Source organism: Papio anubis, chromosome 8, assembly GCF_008728515.1.
Source record: "Papio anubis isolate 15944 chromosome 8, Panubis1.0, whole genome shotgun sequence".
Classification (NCBI taxonomy): domain Eukaryota; kingdom Metazoa; phylum Chordata; class Mammalia; order Primates; family Cercopithecidae; genus Papio; species Papio anubis.
In genome coordinates, this window is record NC_044983.1 from 17,701,375 (window position 1) to 17,722,752 (window position 21,378).

Genomic DNA, 21,378 nt, shown 5'->3' on the forward strand with positions numbered 1-21,378 from the left:
GCTCCCCACCAATTCTGTGGGACATTCTTCCAATAGATTCCCTTCCTGCTTAAGTGAGCCTCATTGATTTCTGTTTCTTGCACCTAAGAATCCTAAATAAAAACCAACATGTTATTTTACTAATAAAATTTTTAAAATTAACTATCATTAATTTTATTAACCATCTCGTTTTAAATTTTATTAAGAAAAAAAGGCTAGACCCTCAAAGTAAAGGTTATCCCTTTAGAGTGAATATTAGCTCTTTGAAAACAACACGCTATTTTTCTCATTTCTCTGTGGATGACAGACTTTCACCAGAGACTGGATTCCAATCCAAGAATTAGTACCTGGTAACCACAAAGCACATTTAAAGTCCAACACGTAGTAACAAGTCTCAATATATGTTTGTGAGTTCAAAACACACAACTCTTTATTAAAACATTTAAGGGTAAACATTAATATTTTTAATTACCATTTATTTTAAGAACTTAAATATTATTTTGATTAAAAAATAAAGTATCAGCTTGGATCAGATATTTGCCTAGTGGAAGAAATGAATTTTGTTTTCTCTGGGGGACTTGACTATATGATCATATTCGTAATGTTAAAAAAAAAAAAAAAATCTGACCAGGCATGGTGGCTCACACCTGTAATCCTAGCACTTTGGGAGTCCAAGGCAGGACCCTGTTTTAAACAAAACTTTAAGTAACAACTGAACTGTTTCCAGAGGTTATAATTCTTTCCTTTGTGTATACTCCATTCTAATTTTCACTCCTCTTATTCCAGACTTCTCTACACAACTCCATCAGATTCTTACCTCCCTTTCTCATTTTCAGTTAATACATTCCTAGGCTGATGTGATTCAAGTTCCTTTTTTTTTTGAGACAGGGTCTCACTCTGTCACCCAGGCTATAGTACAGTGGTGCGATCTCAGCTCACTACAGTCTCAACCTTTCTGGCTCAAGGGATCCCCCCACTCTAGCCTCCCAGGTAGCTGTGACTACAGGCACCTGCCACCGCACCCAGCTAATTTTTTAAAATACTTTTATAGAGACAGGGATCTCGTCATGTTGCCTCGGTTGGTCCTGGTCTCCTGGGCTCAAACACTTCGCCTGCCTTGGCCTCCCAGAGTGTTGAGATTATAGGTGTGAGCCACCGCGTCCAGCCCCGTTTTCAGTTCTTCAGGAAAGATATAACATTGTGGGTCAGAAACTGAGTGAAAAGAGAGATACTTCCTAAGCATCAGCTGAACAGTCTGAAATTACGTTCTTTCAAACACCAGTGTGATAGTCACAGTTTCAGAGTCATGAGTTTCCACAAGAGTTAATGTGATGAGGGGGAAAACGAAAAAGCCTAAAGCAGTTGGCTTCTTATGAACAATCAAAGCAAACCCTGGAGTGTGTCACGCCCTCTGCTTGTGACAGAACAAACATTTCTGCCCTTAATCATAAAAGTAATTTTTAAGTATCATACAAGTATTTCTGAGGAGCAAAAAGATCCTATTATCTTTGCTGAAGAAAAACAAGTGAGACAGTGAGTAATTCTGAATCGTATTTTAACTGCAAATATAGGCAACAACTTGCAAAAAAAAAAAAAAAAAAAAAAGATAACAAGGTCTAAAATTAAGTTCCAAAGATCTTACCACTGCAAATACATTTTTTCATACATACCACATTTTGGAATTAAAAGTGATTTAAAAATCTAAGCAAAGGAAAAATAAAGCTCAAACCATGAAGTCTAAAAAATCAAATTCCTTTCAATTATTTTTACTTTTAAAGGATAATCATAAAAATAGGTACTTTGACTTTTTAATTGTAAAATTCATGTAACCAAATTTACCATCTTAACCATTTTTAAGTATACAGTCCAGTAGCATTAAATACAGTTTTCTAGTGCTAAATTCATTCACTGTTATGCAACCAAACTTCAAATCTTTTTCATCTTGCGTTAACTGTAACTCTGTACCCATTAAACAAGTGCCCATTCTTGCCTCCCACAGCCCCTGACAGCTCTCATTCTATTTTCTGTCTCTATGAATGTGACCACTCTAAGGACAGCATATTAGTGGAATCACACAGTATTTGTCATATTCGTGACTGGCTAATTTCATAAGGCATCATGTCTCAAACTGCATCCATATTTTAGTATGTGTCAGAATTTCTCTCCTTTTTAAGGCTGAAAAATATTCCATTGTATGGATATATATATACTGCATTTCGTATATCCATTCATCTGTTAATGGATATTGGATTGGGGCTGCCTCTATCTACCTTCTTTCACTTTTTTGGGGGGAGGAGGTCTCGCTGTGTCCCCCAAGCTAGAGTGCAGTGATGTGATCATAACTCACTGCAGACTCAGCCTCCTGGGCTTAAGCAGTCCTCCCGCCTTCACTCTCCAAGTAGCTGGGACTACAGACATGAGCCACCATGCCTGGCTAATTTTATTTATTTATTTATTTTTGTAGAGATGGGGTCTTCTCACTATGTTCCCCAGGCTGGCCTTGAACTCCTGAGCTCAAGTGATCCTTCCACCTCGCCTCCCAAAGTGTTTGGATTACAGGTGTGAGCCACAGCACTCAGCCTTCACTTATTTTTAAACAATTAATTTAACTAAGCAGGCAAAGTGCTGGAGTCTGATCCGTTGCCTCCAAGGCAGCAGAGAAAATACAAATGTTAAAAGGCAGTAAGGGAAAGTTTGGTACACCATCAAGCGTGCAGCAAACGATGATAATAACATTGCTAGCTTCTAAGGAGGGTTTTCAGACACCAGCAACTCCTTCAAACCTTTGTTTGTGAATATGAGTAGGTATACACATATGCTAGATGCTAAAAATGCAGAGACCAGGCCTACTTTGAGGGCCAGATGGCCGAAGGACAAACATCTAACCAGTGGATAATTATAAACAATAGGGAGAATAAGGCAATAAAGAGAGACGCTCAGTGGCCCAGCCCCATCCCAGGCTGAGGCTCAGCAAAGGTTCCCTCCTTGCCTGCCTCCCAAGCTGAGCCTTGGGCAAGGAGCAAGAGTCTGGAGGGTCAAGAGGAAGGGGAAGGCACTGCAGATATGGGACAGCAGAATAAGGCATGGAGGAGAGAAGGTGAAGCTCAGGCTTGGAGGTAGAACCCAACTCAATGAAAAAGGAATCCCAATCGCAGAGCTCAAAACAGAATGGGAAAGACAAGCAACAAAACCTGATTAAAGATCAATCCACAAGAAGAAACGAAAACCTGCTGGAATGCATGCATCACCGGATACCTACTCCTGTGCCAGTATGAACCTCCTGGAGTAGTCTCGTCTGCAGAAAACCAATGGTGGCCTAGGCGTATAAATTAAAATCGAAGCAGTGAAAGTTGACAGTGATTAAAAGCTCACAGACTTTATGGCACTCCTCATTCCATTCAGTGAAAATATTTTAGAAGTCTAAAACACATCCAAAAGAAGGCCACGTTATAAAATCCAAACTGTTACTTTTCTCTGGCTTTTCAAATAGGACCAACTTGCCCAGTTAGTACATTATAGTTTTATATTATTATTTACTTATAACATCTGCTTCCTTCTGAAAAACGATTGCATCAGCTACTGTTTCACGTCATTTGCCAGTCATGCTTCACAGACTAGCAGAACTGCAAAGGGCCTATAAGGTTATGTGTCTACAAACAGTTTTTAGCTGCCACATGCTCCAGGAGGAGCTGGATCACCAACATGGGAAAGGAAAAAGTTCTGTGCCCTGCTCAGGGGTGAGTTCAGGAGACCACTGTGCAAACAATAATGACAATGCAGTGACACGTGCCCACAAGTAGAATGTGGGTCATGCTACAGGACTAAGTGGAGGTATCTTCAGATAGGAGACATCCCTTTATTCACTTTCCCCTTCATTCACTCGCTCATTCATTATTTTGTTTAGTGCCTCATAAGAGCCAGGCACTGTTCCTCAGGCTAAGAGTTGTCTATACAGGAACATTTCACCATAGGAATTACCACTGAGGTGAGGTTTGAAGCTCCCTGGTCAGCGATGAGAAGAAAGTATGCTAGGTAGAAAGACTGTGGAGACCAACACAGGTTCAAGGAGTGACAGCTGGAGAGGAGTGGGCAGGAAAAGGGTCAGAGGTGGGAGACAGGAACAGGTGGAGCCAAGAGCACAGGTCGGGGAGGCGGAGCAAGGAGAGCTAGCGTCAAGGGAGGAGGAGCACAGAGAGCCAGCAGCACATCTTTTCCTTGACAGGAGGAAAGGAATTAAGGATGTGGAAATGAAGTTGCATTTCATGGTAGGGAGAGGCAGGAAATATATCAGTGAGCAGTGACAAAATACGAGGTAGCCGTAAAAATGGTGACCAGAGGCCAGGTGTGGTGGCACACACCTGTAATCCTAGCACTTTGGGAGGCCGAGGAGAGGAAGGAAAGAAAGAAAGAGAGAGAAGCAAGGAAGGAAGGAGGAGAGGAGGGAAGGAAGAAAGAGAAAAAGAGAGAAAAGAGAAAATAAAATAAAGAGAGAAAGAGTAGTCCAAAGCTGATTAAGGTCTACTTGGGCAAACGCTAAGTTATAGGACGTTTCTGCTCTAAAGTTAAAGCTACCTGAGTAGCAGGACAGGGAACACTTGAGGAGCAGATGGGCAGGACTGTCCAGCATAGGCTGGATTGTGTGGTAGTCACAATGCTGTTCAATTCCAGTACAGAGACCAGGTGTGTTGCCAGGGAGCTGAGATGCCCTGGCCTGGGAAGCCCTTGTTTTCCTGGAACTGCTCCTGACTTTTATAGACTCAGGGCTTGAACCTCCTTCAGCAGCAGAACTTCACCAGACTTGAAAGAAACCAATGTGCACATTGAGAAGACAGCAAATGTGTTGTTTCCTTTTTCTTTGGGCAGATAGACCCACCCCACACCAGGGCATGCTTGGCAATCACAGGATCCCAGCAAGGGGAGTTAATTATTCCATTCAAACATTTAGTAGCACTAGGCCATAAGTTTTGCAATAGGGATAGCCTTGTATGTTAAACATGTCCTTCATAGAGCTTGTTCCACCATGATTGCTTCTTGGTCAACTGCTGCTCACCATTTATTTATTTATTTATTTATTTATTTATTTATTTATTTATTTATTTATGAGACAGAGTTTGCTGTTGCCTAGGCTGGAGTGCAGTGGTGTGATCTTGGCTCACTGCAACCTCCACCTCCCCGGTTCAAGCAATTTTTCTGCCTCAGCCTCCCTAGTAGCTGGAATTACAGGTATGCACCACCACGCCTGGCTAATTTTTGTATTTATACGAGAGATGGGGTTTCACCATATTGCAGGCTGGTCTCGACCTCCTGACCTTGTGATCTGCCCGTTTTGGTCTCTCAAAGTGCTGGGATTATAGGAGTGAGCCACCGCACCCGGCCTCCTTCTCTATTTTGTAGTTTACTTTGATGGTTTTCTGGCATTATCTCAAAGTCTTACTAATTACGGTCTACATGGTGTTGTAATGACATCATTCTCTTTTACATCATCCAAGTAATTCTCAAAAACATTAAACATCACAAGGCCCAAGATTAGGACAGTTCCATATGCCCTTCAAGTTGACACTGAATTACTTAAGCCTCTTAACCACTTGACTTTCTACTTAGAAAAGGATTTGGGAGGACTTCTCCTTCAGTTATTTTTGTTTGTATTATTAACTTTCAGCCAAGGTTGTGTTTTATTTTTTCTATTGTTAGTAACTGAAATACAGTCCTTTATAAAACTCCACACACACCCTCCCTCATTTAAGTACAGGGCAGTTCACTAATGCAAAACCAAATCATTAACTACTTTGACTTCCATTATTTCATCTTAATAGTGTGATAAAAGTTTAAAAAAAAAAAAAGAAGCAAAACCATCAAGCAAACCTCTATAGACATTTGTTAAATGAAGAAGAAAGGTGAAGGGGGCTTTCTGAAGATACGTATATGTCGAGTGCAGCTTACCTATTTTCGTTTTTATGCCTATTGAATTAGTTCTAGAAAAAAAAAAAGACTCCTTTGCTGAAGCTAGGAAGCATATATACAGCTTCCTGTTTCATACCATCGCATGTCGACATTAATGATATTTTGCAGTACTTGTTTTATTTTGTATTTTTTAAGTTTAGTCTTGTCAGATGTAATAAAATATCTTATTGCATAGAAACTCAAAATTACTGGTTACAAGAACAGAACCAAAACAACATTCCAGAGATTTTCATTTGTCCCCACACTAAAACCAAGCTGACAATCCATAAGGGTACTATTCTCAAAGAGTTCTAGACAGTGTCCCTCTAAGATGTCGTAAGTCAGAAAGAAAGCTCATTCATCAATTTCCAAAACCATGGTATTTAAATAATTGTATTGCAGCAAAGTCAAAATTAGAGTACCTGTTTGATGATAGGGTGACTATTTTAAAAAGCTCAATATTCTGTCCCAGTTTCCAATGGGAGAACAAACATTCCTACGTAAGTGAACTTTTTCAAAAAGATGTGGCTCTTCCAGCTCTATGATTGGTTTAAGTCACTTGCCACTCAGAGAAGAGATAAATCCTTAAAAAGTTGGCAAAATTAGATGTAGATGTAGATGTTACAGCCTTTAAAAAGTGAATGAAAAGGATTCAATGGAGTCAAGTAATTGTATTATTTTGGAAGAAGTATCATTATCTTGAAGTAATAACTTGTTACTAAATAAACTATTGAAAGTAAAATGAAATTTCATACATTTCAAACATATCCAGAATATTGAACACAAAGCAGACCATGCAAAGGTTTGTTTCTTGAGTGAAAAAACATTCACTTACCTGGGTGTTTAAGAAGGGAAGGTTTGGAGGTAGCTACATCATTTCTCCTCTGGGTCCAAATTACCTTGGCATGTCTCCTTGAAATAGGAAGCCACCTAAAATAAAATAAAAACAGAAGGCAACCTTTGTAAATTTCCATATCTTAAATGTATGTGATATTACAAAATGGGAAAATTTTAAATCACTTAGTATATAAAATACAATTCATCTGAAACTACTACCCCAAAAAGCAGGATGGTGTTTGTTCTCTGTTTCAATGAATAAAATGCAAACTATTTGTCAAAAAAAAAAAAAAAAAATCAAGGCTTTAAATAGCGATAACCATGTCTAAAGGCGTCTAACAATGAAGCTGAACATTTTCACGTGAAAAAGAGCAAATTTAAAAAGCCAACCTCGCAAGAAAGAAACGTGCCCAGCTGCCAGCCAGCCGCTTCCTAACTCGCGGCTCTGCTTCCAATGCTCTGACAGCGCTGAAGTCACGCTGGGGTTTCCAGGTTGGGGTCAGGAGGGAAAGTGCTGCCCCCGTCTGCAAAGACTGTGTTCAGCGCCACCACTTAAAAAAAAAAAAAAAATGGTTTCGTGAAATGAAATGTTAAAAAATAGAGAATCCTCCTCTTTTCCCCAGGGAAGAATCGAGTGCACACGCTGAGAAAGGGTGGGAGCAGGGAGGAACGCCCGCCTTCCCGAGGCACCGCAGGGTCTGCTGCGCAGCGCCGCTGGTGAGGACCGAGCGCATCTGTCCACGGCGCCCCGGCCGCGCCTGGAGCCTCCAGCTCCCCGGGTAGACAGGCAGGCGCTTCCCAGGGAACACGACACCCGAGGAGAGGGTGGGCGCGAGTCCCACCGGGTGCCCTGCTCCCTGGGGGGCACGAAACCCCGGACCAGCCCTGCCTCTGTCTGCAGATCGCAACTTGCAGGGCGTGACAACGGGCCCCAGCCGTCCCTACCTTTTAGAAATATCATTGGAGGAAATCGACGTGTCAACTAGATAAAAGCAGAATGGGAACGAGGTGCGAGCAAAATACTCTGGAATGAAGGGCAAGGGGAAAATACTCTGGAAAGGGACGAGGCCCTTCCGGTTAAATTCATGTCAATAACGTTTTCTTCAGTTAGTCAAGGCACAGTCCTCCTTCCTGGGTTGTCAGAATTTTTATCCCATCTGTCTTTATAATTCAAGTAAGAGCAAATACACATCTCTACATATATTTGCTATTATATATATACATACAAATACAAGTATCTTCATATACACAAATATACATATATTTGCTATTAATGTGTGTATACACACACACACAGAATTGCTCCCATTTCACATGCAGGAATTTAAAAAAAAGAAAAAAAAAGAAAGAAAGAAAGATAAAAGAAAAGAAAAACAGGCCCAGAAAGCTCCAAAGGAAAATTGCTAAGTCTCAGGTCTACAGACAGCTGGTCCCCACTTTCTCCATGGGGATGGCCTCCAAACGCTTCCCCGAAGGTTTTCTCTGACTCATTGACAGGAACAAAGTCAGCAGAAGTGTGAAGTGTATCACTATAGAGGTTTAGAGTCTATTTCGTACCCACACACTCTCACCCCAGTTCACCACGGGTTTAGTGTTGGAGAGGGTTGCGCGACTGCCCGGGGCCAGCTCTCGGCCCCAACTCGGTGCCTCTACTGCGGTGCCTGCGCGGCTCTCACCACCCACTTCCGCCTCTGCCTGGCCAATCAATCTGTGTCTAAATCAAATTGCAGTTGGCAGCAAGGCGGCGATGCCTAAGTGGAATAATCACTTGGACCCGAATCTGAGTTGTTTTCCGTCGCCCACAACAAATAATGTTACTTCAGCGCCTGCAGGCCAAGAGTTGAAATGAGCTTATAATTTGGCTTCTAATCCATCTCACTTTCTGATTCTCAACCACTTAAATTTTCTTTTCTGTGATTTAGCTTGCAGGGGGCAGCTCTGGAGGCTCAATCACTGGCATGGTCTTTACGGATATCCTTCATGAATACCCTTGGCTATCTAAGTAAAAAGTGGGGAAATCTACATAATCCAAAACCACACTTGTTTTAATAATGAAAACAAATAGACTGTCAGCTGGTACCTCCACATAATCATTAATAATCTAATTTGTACTTCTTACTCCAGCAACTTGAAGAACTGTTCAGTTTTCTCATCTACACACAGTAATCCACATACATCCAGCCCTGGAGTGTGTGGTACTAGCTATACCAAACTGCAGGTTCAGAGCCACGGCATGGCTCACCTCCTCCCTCTTTTTCCAGTGAAGGAACTTATTAAAAGTCTGCTCTTCAGCTCTGGAAAGAACATATCTCCTTAGCTGTTCCAAGCATCATGTTCCTCCAAAGGAGAGTCATCTCAAGCTAGTAACTGAAAAATAGAGACTAAAGGCAAACCCACTGCCAAGACCCCCCTCGGTAATCAGGGTGGAAAGGGAACACCATCATGGAAAATTCCAGGAGGTGGCCTGCAAGTATACTAACAGCTCAAGAGAAGTGGGTGTGTTCAAGCGGACAGATGCTCTATGGGAAGAAGGGAGAAGGAACATCAACAGTACATCTACAATGTGTCCATACACCATGCAAGCTATATTACACACGAGTTCATTCTAACCACAACAATGCTATGGATATGTGCATTAATATTCCCACTTTACAAATGCAGAAATGAGGCTCAAAGGTGTGAAGTAACCTGCTGGGCTCGTACATGGTAAAATCAGGATTTTTCTAACTTTCAAAACCAAACTCTAAAAAGCCTTTACTCTGTTGACTTTGCAACACTCCTTTACGTGAAAGACTTAGCCTTCATGTATGATTCTTTGAAAGTGAGTATGGGGCTTACAGAACACAGCTGCATGGAAGTGGTAGCTAGCTATGTGCGCTGCCAGCAACCTAAGGCTGCCATGTTGGCCTCAGGAACACAACCCACCCCTGATCCCCTATCATTCCTTCATTAAGAAACCACAATGACAAAAACACACACTTTCTGAGTATCAAAGAAATAGACAATAAGTATGTGGCAAAAGCAAAAACTAAATCCAGCAAAGCAAATGCAGTTAGAGTAGATACAAAACTTTGCTTTGTCCAATTCAGAAAGTGACAACGACATCCCTCTGTCTTAATTCTTGTGTCAGCCTAGCCAACATGATGAAACCCCTGTCATGAGTTCTTCCCCTAAAAGACTACTTTTCTGTTATTTTGTAATTTTGTAAAAATATAAAAATTAGCCGGGCATGGTGGCAGGCGCCTGTAATCCCAGCTACTCGGGAGGCTAAGGCATGAGAATGACTGGAATCCACGAGGTGGAGGCTGCAGTGAGCTGAGATCGTGCCACTGTACTCCAGCCTAGGGGAAAGAGTGAGACTCTGTCTCCAATAAATAAATAAATAAATTCTTGTGTCCAGGTCTCAGTCCCTTCCCCTGTCCTCCGATACCCAGTATATTCTCCATAGCTTGGCACAGAGAGTGAGGATTCCGAATAAGCATTATGGAAGAGCTCATGTGTCATCACAAGTGTCAGTTACAGTAAGAAGCGAGTAAGAGGAGGCACAATGTACGTGAGAGTGGCTGAGAAACCATCCATGGAAAAATTCTAGACTTGGTTCTGGAAGTTTTTCTTTTTATTTATTTATTTATTTATTTATTTATTTATTTATTATTATTATACTTTAAGTTCTAGGGTACATGTGCATAATGCGCAGGTTTGTTACATATGTACACTTGTACCATGTTGGTGTGCTGCACCCATCAACTCATCAGCACCCATCAACTCGTCATTTACATCAGGTATAACTTCCAATGCAATCCCTCCCCCCTCCCCCCTCCCCATGATAGGCCCCGGTGTGTGATGTTCCCCTTCCCGAGTCCAAGTGATCTCATTGTTCAGTTCCCACCTATGAGTGAGAACATGCGGTGTTTGGTTTTCTGTTCTTGCGATAGTTTGCTAAGAATGATGGTTTCCAGCTGCATCCATGTCCCTACAAAGGACACAAACTCATCCTTTTTTATGGCTGCATAGTATTCCATGGTGTATATGTGCCACATTTTCTTAATCCAGTCTGTCACTGATGGACATTTGGGTTGATTCCAAGTCTTTGCTATTGTGAATAGTGCTGATTCTGGAAGTTTTTCAGTTGGGATTCTAAAGACTGGGAAGTCCACCCTGCTCCACCCTGCCCCACCCGCAAAGAACGGAGTTTGGCAGACATTAATTAGCAGTCCCCTATAAATAACTCTGCTTTTAATCATATTAAAAGAAGTCTACCAAAAATCATCCACGGAAAAGAGCAATTAAAAATGGTGAAAAGGAGTACATTGAGATCAATAATATTTTAAGCATCTAGAAACTCATCCTATTTAATGTACAACTAATAAGTGAAAGTTCTCAGCATTGTAATGTCTAAAGGGCTTCAAAAACACAATGGATCCAGCAGTGTGAAAACATCCATCCAGCTGCCTTAAGTTCCAAGGCTTACTCACCTGCACATATTTAAAACCTTAAATCTTTAGACCATCTAAACCATGTCTGTGTCAGACACACTGATTCTCAAAATGTAAAAATTAAAAAGGGAAGACTAAAAACCCTCTTCACCATCAGCATGCCTAAAATAACAAATGAAAAACACCACGAGATGAGATATGTGTCTGCCAACTAAAGGTTCCCAGTGAGATCTTCTTTGTGCATATGTGGCTAATTTTATACATACACAAAATTTATATGTACTTAAATCTTAATGGTTACTTTTTCATTTCTTTAAATCAACGAAGTCCCTTATGTTATGGCACTGGAGGACAGAGCAGGGATAGGGTCAGGAACCGTACAGTCAACTTCTAAAATTATCATGTTTCTCAAAAATATGTCTCAGAAAAGAAAGGCCTCTTGGATGTCACACATTATAAATTGTGTGTTACTATACAATATCCTTAACCACATTCCTTCTACATTAAGTAATTTTACTGCAAATAGTATGTTTGAGAATACAACTGGTTTTAAAGGTTGTGAGTTCTTCCCCTAAAAGATTACTTTTCTGTTATTTTGTCAAATCAAAAACAGGATCTTGGTGTCCTGGTCTTAAGACTACAGGATGCAGACTCAACGGAAAGGTATCTATTTTAAATTCCTTTTTCATTTTAATCCTTTCACTCAAGTGGGTCGCCCTGATTTTCTTCAATTTCTTACCTCCATAAATAGAGATAATCTCAGATAACAAATTTATGCTACTAAATTACTTGAAGTCTCTTTAAAAAGGTATGAGTCCATTATTGCCTTAAAGGATACCAAATAATATTTTCCTTCTACTTGAAAGATTTACCAAGTACCTCCAAAGATCAACAGTGGGGACCCTGCATGCTCTGGAGTTGAACTGTTCTCACATTGTCAACATGGGAACCGCTAACATAATGGAGAACGAAGTGACTCCCATCACAGGCTAACTGGAGATATAACTGATAAGCTATTACAGCATAAAAAAGCACTGACCAATTTAGGCTGGAGAGGATGCGCATTGTAACTAGTCTCTTGAAAAGAAAGTAAATTGCTTCTGTTCATCATTGGCTGTAACACAATCTTTCTCCTCAATCAGTGAAGATACAGACAGTTGATGGACCTCCATAAAAGAGCTATTTTCCAGCAAACAGTCTGTAGTGCCATAGTTACACTCCACATGTAATTGTTCATTTTATTAGACACCCTCTTCCAGTAAATCCTTCTGGGCCGGCCCTGCCCTTATTAGACACTACAGATGCTCAGCTGGTGCTAGATGCCATCACAGAATCTAATGAGGCCTGAACAGTGTTTCAGGGAGATCAGCTGCACTGAATCCTGTCCAGAACACAAAGTTTGGCTTTTCATCCTAAATGAGTTACTGTGAGATCTTAGTCAAGTTCTTAACTCCTATGCGTCTCCACTTCCCGGTCTGTAAAATGAAGAGGTTGGACTAAATCTGTGATTCTCACCGAGGGAGGATGATCTTTATCTGTTGTCTTCCCACCCCTAACCAAGAATCCCTGTGTGTAAGAAGAGATGTTACAGATGGTAACAAGCTACACCGATAAATGATGAAAATGCAGATAGCAGTGAGACTTAGATGTTAAGACTAGGGAAGAGAAGCTTAAAAAGGGAACTGCTATAACGCTTCAAGTTGTAGATTTCCAGAGTATAAAGACTTCAGCAGACTAACTGATAAAGAGTAGTCAGACAATCAAATAGAACAACCATGGTTAATTCATTAGCCAAATGTCACCTCTCATTGTGGCCTTTCCGTCACATAGCTGGCTGAGTTAGGCAGGAACAACCCTTCATTCAGAAAAGTTAACTCACTCCCAAAGATGATACGATGATCAAGAATAGCTCATCTAGGATGCATGGTCCCAGGCAACAGGGACAGCTGTACGGGGCAGCCCAAAAATAAAAAAAAAAATTATACATTCCCACACCTTATACACCAACACACCTACTCCAACACAACAATGGAAGTAGTAGTATGGGGAGGGCAGAGGTGTGTGGTTCAGAAATGCCAAGTTCGGTCCCCGTTCTGCCATGAAATAATTGTGTGACCTTGAGCAAGTCACCTGCAAAATCAAAGTATGGAACAGATCTCCAAAGTTACCTTCCAGTAGAGAAACTGCACTTGCTTTTTATTATTCTAACAAACATCTATGTACTGCTACAGTCTCCACAGCATCTTTAAGGTCACTACATGTATCTCCATTACTGGTTCAGTTTTTAAATGACCACACTCCCAGCCTGTTTGGGCAAAGACAACACTTAGGACAACTGCCCAGAACACAAGTTTGAGATGCAGAATGAGTAAAGTTTGTTTTCTCTGGCTTCTTTACAACTCCCTCTGGCTGAATTCTACCCTGTACTCTGCCAAGTCTCCGTATTTCTGGCACTGAGGCTTGATCTATAGTATTCATAGGGCTGGTGACACTGTGATAGATGAAGAAATTAAATCTTTCGCCAAACTTGAACAGGCATTTCGAATGGTAATTTTTATCTTCTTCCTTCCCAGATGCAGGAATGTCAACAGTTGAGAGATGCTATGATAAAGGTAGAAAGTCACTGCAAAGATGGACTTGCCTCCCAAATGGTCTCTCATTATCTTGCAAATGTATTACTTTTGCTGTATCAATTTCTGAGTTTATTTTGTGTTACGCTCCAACTGCAAGGGAATTGAGAACATACTGTCCACATTTTCCAAAAAAAGACTCTAACATTAACAGAATAAATCTTTCGCCTTGAAAATGAAAACTCTGTGTAAATATTTATATAATTAAATTTATTCAATCAATCCATTGGGTTAGGCCAATGGAAGGATGCTTTTTTTAATATGGAGATTGAACGATACTTTTTTTAATATTGAGATTGACAGAGGCACAAAAACAATTTTAATCTCAAGATTCAAATAAATAAATAGTAATATTGCTTGTAGATGTCATTTAAAAAGATTTATGCATACAGAATGTAAATGGATATTGCCCTCAAGGATCCTATAATTGCTGTATATTATTTGCTATGCATACTAGATAATGAAGTTTAAAAATATAAATGGGAAACACAGATGTTTCCTCAATAAGTATTTTTAAATCATTTCAATGTGTTTTCATTCCACACCACAGCCAGGTAAGCAAGACAGGGGTCAACAGTTAACAAAGAAAACACCATTGGAATACTCAGCAATATAAAGGAATGATCTATTGGTACGCATATCAGCATGGATCATAATTATGCCAAGGGAAAGACACCCAACAAATGGAATACATACTGTATGATTCCATTTATATACAAGTCTAGCAGATCGGTGTTCACCTGGGGATGGGGGTTGGAGGATGAGAGGGGCAAGAAAGGACCCAGAGAAGCAGGAGGGTCAGATTACCAAGAGGCACATGAAACCTCTTCTGGGGATATATATATTTTCGATTTTGGTAATAGTTTCATATGTGTATACATACGTCAAAACAAATCAAATTGCCTGATTTAAATATGTGAGTTTATTGGGTATCAATTATATCTTAATAAAGCTATACAATGGGGAAAATATCTAAATGATATGGAAAAGACATGCTGGGAGGGGAAGAGCATGGTCCTTTTAAATGATTCGGAAGAGGCCAGGCTCAGTGGCTCACGCCTGTAATCCCAACAGTTTGGGAGGCCGAGGTGGGTGGATCACGAGGTCAAGAGTTCAAGACCAATCTGGCTAAAATGGTGAAAAACCCCTTCTCTACTAAAAATACAAAAGTTAGCCGGGCATGGCTGCAGGTGCCTGTAACCATAGCTAAAATGCCGCCTCCACTAAAAATATAAAAATTCACCGGGTGTGGTTGCAGATGCCTGTAACCCCAGCTACTCAGGAGGCTGAGGCAGGAGAATTGCTTGAATCTGGGAGGCGGAGATTCCTGTGAGCCAAAATTGTGCCACTGAAGTCCAGTCTGGGTGACAGAGTACAACTCTGTCTCAAAAAAAAAAAAAAGATACGGAAGAGGGGACGGGGAGTGCTGGCTAGAGGTGAAGGCGTGGTTCTTAGCTATGGCTCCAACCCCCATAGATCTCGGTGAGGACAGGCATTTCCTGCCCAAATGCTGCATTTCCCAAGACCACCCTGGCCTGCCACAGTCCATCCTGTGCCTATAAAACTCCCAACACCCTAGCAAGGCAGAGACAGAGGCAGGTGGATATTGAGAGGAGGAAATCAGCGGAGAAAATTACAGGCGATGGACATCTAGAGGAACTTACTGACAGGCGCCAGCAGGCCACCAACCAGCAGAAGCAGAACGACGCAGCGTTTGGCTGGGGCAGTCTGAGGAGCCCAGGTCACTGAGTGGCCCAGCTCCCGAAGAAAGCCCTCCCACTCTATCCTCTTCTGACTTCCCCTGAGCTACTTCCACTCAACAACACCTTGCACTCATCCTCCAAGCCCACATTTGATCGGATTCTTCCAGCAAGAAACCAGGATACGGAAAGCTTTCTGTCCTTGAGACAAGGTGGAGGATCTAACGGAGCTGGTTAACACAAGCCGCCTACAGATGGCAAAACTAAAAGAGCACATGGTAGCACATGCCCACGGGGGCCTCAGGAGCCGTCAACATCCACCCCGAGAAGTGGGGCCGGAGCCCCACAGCCTGCCCATCTGTATGCCCCTCTAGAGGTTTGAGCAGTGGGGCACTGAAGCAGCAAGCCACTCCCCCTGTCGCACGCCCTGCAAAGGGGACAAGAGAACTTTTCCCATTTCATAAAAACAAGACATAGTTAAAACTGCGAGTAATAAATATACCTGTTATATGAAAAGCTACAGAAAATATAAGCTATACTAGACACAGGAGACTACCAGAGGCAGATTTCAGGTTCAGGGCAGTCCAGGAGATTTCACAACACTGAAAAAGTCTTTCTGAGCACTGAAAGACTGTGCCTAGTTAATGTCCATCAACCCCAAAACATATAGTTCTCATTTCCTGAAGTTTTTAAGGTAGCTGGGATTAGACGTGTGCACCACCACACCCGGTATAAGGTTTGACAGAAATAGTTACAACTACCTTCATAGTAGTAAAAAAAATAGCTAGCTAGCATTTATTGAGCACTTGCTGTAAACTACACCCCAATCTAATGGATTGTCCTATTTGATTCTCACCTAAGAACCTAAGAGATGTGTATAATCATGACTCTCCATGTTACAGCTAAGGATACCTGCATTCAGGAACATTAAAGAACTTGCTTAGTGTCCCCCACCACCCCAGTGGTGGAGTTATGATAGAAACCCAGGTGGTCTGAATGCAGAGTCGAGTTCTTGAAATCAAACTTCTGACCCTCTTCTTCATAAACAAGATCCTGTATGCTGACTCATACCTCTGATGGCTGAAAGAGACTCTTTCTTCATTGCATAGCTACATTTCTAAGTCTGAACGCTAATCTTTTGCATGGTAGTAGCACAAACGGTCAGTGGTAAAGTGATGGCGGAAGGCAAGGGGAATTATAGCAGGAAAAAATATGGCTGGAAATCAACAGAATTGGTTTTGGTCATGTCCTCACTGATGACTGTAAATGTGAGCAAGCCATGTCTCCTGCTTGGATCTGCTGCCTTTATGGTAAAAATTAAGGATTCGAACTAATTGATTAATTCTAAGACTCCTTCCAGCTTTGTGATTCTGCTGGTCCTCTTTTGAGGAACACTTCTGGCATTTTACAACTTGGATTAAAAATTCTCCATGGGACCAGCACGGTGGTTCATGCCTGTAATCCCAGCACTTTAGGAGGCTAAAGCAGGTGGATCACTTGAGGCCAGGAGCTCGAGACTTGCCTAGGGAACATGGCAAAACCCTGTCCGTACTTAAAGTACAAAAGTTAGCAGAGTGTGTTGTCGCATGCTTGTAATTCTAGCTACTCAGGTGCCTGAGGCAAGAGAATCGCTTGAGCCTGGGAGGCAGAGGTTGCAGTGAACCAAGATCAAGATCGCACCACTGCACTCCAGCCTGGATGACAGAATGAGTCCCTGTCTCACACACACACAAAAAAAAAAAAAGTTGAAAAAAAATTCTCAATGAACATAATACATTTCAAATACACAGCTGTCTTCATCCCCTGAAACACCCAGGCACCTCCCCATCCCCGCCATATCTTGCAAGATTATTCATTATTTCCTCAAGATCATCTGTTCACAAGGAACACCCATAAAGTCCCCCCCAAAATGAGGAGGGTTCCACAACCAGTGACTTCCCTGTTCTGCTAAGGCACTCTAACCATCTTTTTCACTGGATAAGCATGCAAGAGTTAATTTGGGCTTTCAAGGGGTGAAAAGGAGGCAGCCCCCACCCAGAAGCTCATTCCATTTTCCTTGTGTAGCTTCTGACATCTGAGATGATCAAAAGTACTAGTACGTGGTGAACTAAAGTTGCGAGATTCCATTTATTTCTACTTCCTATTGGTTCTTTAAAGTGGCTATTCTCTCTTTGCACTAAAAACACACCATTTTCTCTTTTTAAACGGATAGATTTTGTGACCCTTTGGGGAGACATAAAAGCAGGAGAGCAACTAAATAAGGCAGTGGTAAACCATTTCAGCATCTATAAAACCTTCTCCTTCATCACAAAAGAAAAAGAGGAAAAGCAGCTGGAAAAAAAAAGCGCAGCTGACGGGGAACTTGATATCTTTAAGAGCAACTTCTCTCATGAATTTTCATCTCCATATTTTGGGGTTTTCACTGAATTGAAAATTCTTTCCGGAAAAACACTTCTTATGTGTGATAACTACTTTCACAATGCATTGGTGAGACAAAACTCTATAAAATTTCAAGGCGTATCATGTCTATTTTTCTATAATTCTACCTATATGTCAGCTCTTTATTTTTATTTTATATTTTACATACTCTCACCTATTTTCATAAACATCCTGTTCTAGCTCAGAACATATAATTTGTTTTTATTTAATACTTTGTTTTTATTGAGTCATTTAGCAATGATTCTGTAATAAATCAAACATTAAAATATAGATCATCCCTTTCCTACATCAAACCAGATTTACAAAATTCACTTCTAACCTTTATCTTTGCACAGACTGGTTTTCTGTGGTTGTGTTCACCATGCACACACTATTTTCTAACTTTTTGCTTGATGTCTCCATATATCTACTGAGTCCATATACCTGTCATTTTGAATGGTGCAATATTCCATTGTTTTGCTAAAGCACTTCAATTAGCCATCTTTCAGTTGGTTGTTTCTACACATTATTATAACCCAGTCAACCATTTTTGAACAAATAAATTTTGTTTGTTCCTACTGGAGGTCTTTCCTTAGGCTATAATCTGAAAAGTGGGGTTAATATATTTAACACCATAATCAGCCCCTGTGACTTTTATTATAAATCACTTTTATTATTGTAAGTGGCTCTCCAAAAGAGGTATTAGCAATTTGCAATGTCACCAGCAAAATTATGACCCTAGTTTTTTCTTCATAGTCTCTTTCACGCTGAGATTTCTGGGTTGTATTTATTTTAGGGTGATTTTATTTGGGGAGAACACTTGTATACCAGCGTCCATCCGGTGTTTGAGGACTCCTGAGTTAGGGGAGTCCCAGACGTCAACTAACGCATTAATTATTCCTGAGAGGTGGTATTTAGAAAAAAAGAGCTTCTATGATCAAGTGACTCTGGAAAATGCTGTGTTAAAGTTAACAAGTTTCATTGCTGTGGAAGATCCCAAAGACTTTGCTCTACTAAAAGAATGATGTAGAATCTTTTAGTTCTTTTAAATCTGTCACCTTTGTGTAATACTCTTACTGCCCCCCTTTAAAAATGTGTATTGATCACCTATTATATGCCAAGTGCTTTATATGCCTCATAACTCCTTCAATACTCCTGACTGCCTGATGAAGTCATTATTACGAATCTTACCTTTACTAAAAAATGGAAAGCTGAGACTCAAAAGGCTAAATAATGTATGCGAAATTCCAAGGCTAATATGTAATGTCAGGATTCAAACTCATTGTCTACTTTTTGTAGATTCGCCATTATACCATCCTGCCTCATAACACAATGTTTAAACATATTGTCAGTTAGCCAGTTTCTGTTCTTCTTTCTGGTGGGGTGGGGATGTTCAGTTTTCCAGTTTTCCTATTTATTGAGTTATCAATACACAGGTGAGTAAAGTACGATCATCTTTAAAGATACAGCTCCATGAGTTTTTACATATTATATCCTTCTATAACCATCACATAGATCAAGACACAAGAATTTTTTTAATCAGCTTAGGATCTTCTCTTTTTCAACAGAGATTGGTTTTATGCTTCCCATTCTATATAGAGCCCAGTACTGAAGTTATTCAAATAGGTGTTTAATAAACTCTGATCACAGAAGATTGAAACTAGAAGTGACATCATAGTTTATGTGTTCCAAACTCTTCAATTTACAGACGTGGAAACTGAAGGCAAGAAGGAAAGTGACTAAAGACACAACAATTCAGAGCATTTCTTCTACACGGTGCTGCCCTTGCTGGCCACTGGCTGGTTACTTCTACACATTGTACTGCAGACACAGTGAGGACTAACAAAGAAGACAGGATGCGTAACAGAGAAAGGAGGCCTGCTAAAGAGTTTTTCACTGATGTTTTTATTTTAAACAAGTGTTGAAGTAAACAAAAGGTAATATTGGTGAAGAAATGCTCAAACTGACTTTAATGTAAAACACTATTTTTCAACATAAAAATATCAACACACTTTGGGAGGTCGAGTGGACGCATGAGGTCAGGAGTTTAAGACCAGCCTGGTCAACATGGTGAAACCCCATCCCTCCTAAAAATACAAAAATTAGCCAGGTATGGTGGCGTGCACCTGTAATCCCAGCTACTCGGAGGTTGAGGCAGGAGAATCACTTGAACCTGGGAGGCAGAGGTTGCAGTGAGCCCAGATTGCGCCACTGTACTCCAGCCTGGGCGACAGAGTGAGGCTCCATCTCCATCAATACATAACACTTTCCAACCAAATTAATTTGCCCTTCAGAGTGGTGTCCTTGGGAGGACACATTCCAAGAATGCCTTATTGCTCATGACTTCTTTTGAACCCTCTCTTTGAGATTAACTTCAGAGCTACTTTGAGTCAAATCAACCATTTTCATTTTTAAAAACTACAAAATTAGCACAAACAGAATAGATACCGGATGTGTGTCTTCCAAATCATAAGAAAACAAAAATCCATATAACTAAAGCAATTGATAATTTCAAGAAACATTTGAAGTAGAAAAATTGAAAACAGATTAGACCTGTGAAATGTGATGAACATGAATAGGTTACACATCCCTAACAAAGACAGAGATTCTCAACATCCAATTATATGCTGTTTACAAGACAGACCCAAAGTCAACTGACTCAGAAAGCAAAAACAAGAAGAGCAAAATAGATCCAAAAAGCGTAAATGAGAAGAAAAGATGAATGACAACATTTATATCGAACAATCCAGAATATGAATCAAAAGACCATTTAACAGGACAAAGAATATGTGAAAAACGTCAACCTCATTCATAAAAATTTCATTTATTAAAAATTTAAAAAAGTTTCAAAATGCATTTAATGACGTGGCAATGTTATCATACAATACTAGGCAAAAGAGGAAAGGCACAAGATATATATATAGTAGGATCTCAATTTATCTTAAATATTCATATGATATTTTTAAAACTAGAAAAAGAAATACTCTGGTTAAATTAGGGAAGATCTTTAGTTATTTCTTTATGCTATTTGTTCCTATTTTTAAAAAAGAGAAAGCCTCAAGTCCAAGATAAAAGAAAACATGGCATTAGAAGACGCAGCTTCCTCAAATTCAGGCATCCAGACATTCAGACTCAGACAAATACCATCGCCAGGCACTGATGAGGGGTCATAGAAAAAAAATTGTAGAATCCTGACCCTCCTGTCACCTTCAGGCTCCAAAACCCCATGATTTTTGTTTTCATTCAAGGACTGGCTAATATTTGATATAGTTTGGACATTTGTGCCCCCAAATTTCATGATGAAATGTAATCTCCAATGTTGGAGGTGGGGCCTCCTGGAAGGTGACTGGATCATGGGGGCAGATTTCTTATGAATGATTTAGGACCAACTCCATGGTGCTGTCCTTGCAAGATCTGGTTGTTTAAAAGTGTGTGGTA

At 40.5% G+C, this 21,378-nt stretch overlaps 1 protein-coding gene across 6 annotated transcripts in view; it reads right to left on the bottom strand.

Annotated features, from left to right (window-relative positions):
- The window catches only part of CSGALNACT1 (chondroitin sulfate N-acetylgalactosaminyltransferase 1), a 360,793-nt gene that overhangs the window by 193,831 nt on the left and 145,584 nt on the right, over nt 1-21,378 (bottom strand). For 3 of the 6 annotated variants that reach the window (XM_017961823.2, XM_017961828.3, XM_017961825.3), the window contains exon 2: nt 6,755-6,849. The gene's annotated coding sequence lies outside the window, so the exon portion shown is untranslated. Of the gene's footprint in view, nt 1-6,754; nt 6,850-7,146; nt 7,925-8,313; nt 8,334-21,378 lie in introns of those variants that run through there. The other 3 variants (XM_017961822.3, XM_017961824.3, XM_017961826.3) reach the window with 2 other exon arrangements.